The sequence below is a fragment of the Neltuma alba genome, unplaced genomic scaffold, assembly GCF_004799145.2.
Source record: "Neltuma alba isolate B1F8T4 unplaced genomic scaffold, ASM479914v2 tig00012276_pilon, whole genome shotgun sequence".
NCBI lineage: Eukaryota > Viridiplantae > Streptophyta > Magnoliopsida > Fabales > Fabaceae > Neltuma > Neltuma alba.
Genome location: NW_021636797.1, coordinates 40,726 through 43,007, shown reverse-complemented (window position 1 = coordinate 43,007; position 2,282 = coordinate 40,726). Strand labels below are relative to the sequence as shown.

Genomic DNA, 2,282 nt, shown 5'->3' with positions numbered 1-2,282 from the left:
TCTGACAAATTCAAAGAACCAGTGAAGATTAATCAAAACTATTTCTCTGACCGACCATGTGACGAGAATAGATGAGGAAGATTCCTTGAAGCTAATGCCAAATTTCATCTTAAGATGTTTGGTGTATATATATCTGTTAAAGTTAGGGGGGTTTTTCATATATAGTTTCATCTTTCAGTAATTTGAAGCTATCAATACTACTGCACCTGTAATTTCTTCTAGATATGGCAAGTCTTCCACAGCTCGCTCTAGAGGCAACAAGGTACACACACACACACACACACACACGTACACATGTGAATTTCATGTTGAATCTTTTTATCAAGATATTTTCCCTCTTTTGTTATTTATTAACGTATTTCAACATTTTTTTAAAATTTAAATCATGATATGAATAACCTTTTGAGAGAATATAATTATACCTCAAGATTCAAATGAACGGTTATCAAGAAGAATTTTGTATTTCTGACATTATTCCGCAGGAACAGATTGATCTTCTCTACATAAAGAATCTTATTGAAATATAAGAATATTTCAAGGTGAGACCAGGGGAAATTTGAACCCGTGAGCCATTAGCTCACCAAAAGGCTTATGAAGTGGACTTAACAATATAAAAGCTCAACTTGTAATCTGTAAGGGTCTATGATTGGGAGGTTTGAAAATTCATGAATTTGATTAGTTCTTCTTTGTAAATTGACAACTGAATATTAGTGAAATAACATGTTCCCATATGATTCCTATGAATTTTTCAAACCTGCCAATTTATAATATCAAATGGACTAATTAAGATTCTAACTGCTTGTCATTTTATGAGCTTGTTAAAAGATTAATATAATCTAAGATTACTCTTGACACGGTCGATATCTCTGCATATTAAAAGGGAAAGTAGCATTGATCACGGTGGGCTAGAGGAATTGGAGCATGCATGGCAAGGCTCTTCACTGGACATGGGGCAAAGGTCATAGTGGCAGACATTCGAGACGAACAAGGACAAGCATTATGTAACGATATTGGATCCAAATGCTTGGTACGCGCCACTGCGCGACGTAACAAAAGAATCGATGTTGAAATTGCCATAAAAACTGTGATTTCTAAGCATCAAAAGCTTGATATAATGATAAACAATGCTGTCATAATAGATGAATCTAAACCAAGCATTATTGACAATGAGTTGAGCGAATTTGAAAGGGTTCTTAGTGTGAACCTAACGGGTCCTTTCTTGGGCACCAAGCATGCTGCTAAAGCTGATGATTCCTCAAAGAAAAGGAAGCATTATAAATGTGGGAAGTGTTTGTTCAAGTGTAGGGGGGTCGCAACTCATGCTTATAACAGTTCTAAGCAGGCTTGGTGGGTCTCACCAAGAATGTGGCTGCTGAACTTGGCCAATATGGGATCCGAGTGAACGGTTTGTCTACATATTTGTTGCGAACGAGCTGGCAAGGGAGTTTTTCAAACTTGATGATGAGGGGTGTTCTCGTGTTTACTCCAATCTTGAAGGGATATATCTGCGAGAAGAAGATGTCGCTCAAGCTGCCTTGTTCTTGGCTAGTGATGAATCCAAGTACGTAAGTGGGCACAATCTGGCCATAGATGGAGGTTTTCACTGCTATTAATCCAATATTTGGTTTGTTTTCACGGTTGAAGTAGCTGTTTTATTGGGTTCATCTTTTCAGTTTTATGTCATTGTGCATTGGTGTTTTAATGTCTGTGTGTAATAAATTTCAGTGATGATCAATTTCGTTTAGTTTTAACATATGAAAATCCTCAATTTTAATTTCCCTTACTCGCTATATATATGTATATATATATACACACAGAGAAAACGAAACATTATTGGTCCCCATACTGGCTTTATTCATTCGCAATTGCTTCTCCCTTCTTTAGTTGTCATCCAACACTACCCATGGCTCGTTTATTTGAAGGCCACGTGAGAGTTTATTTAGAATTGAACTTGCTGCATATAAACTGATCGTTACCAATGCAAGCGATCTAAATTAAATTTAACTTTTGGAGGTTTTGTGACTGCTGTATGAGGCAGTCATGCAAAACGACATGAAAATCTGATAGTGCTTTATTTTCGGGGGACAACGACATGCACTCGATGACTTTAAGAACCATATACGCCCCAAATTACAATAACATGGTTTAATTTATTTTATTACATTAAAAAGTCACCAATAAAAATATCTTTTCCTTCAGACAAAAGGCTTTCGATTTGGATGTGCCACAAGTATCCTAATGAGCTTCAATCTACAGCTTCGTGGTTATGTTTGATCTACGAG

The 2,282-nt window shown here is 36.4% G+C and overlaps 1 pseudogene; it reads left to right on the top strand.

Moving 5' to 3' along the window:
* Positions 1-224: 224 nt before the first annotated feature.
* LOC114725771 (momilactone A synthase-like) lies at positions 225-1,647 on the top strand (annotated as a pseudogene).
* Positions 1,648-2,282: the final 635 nt, after the last annotated feature.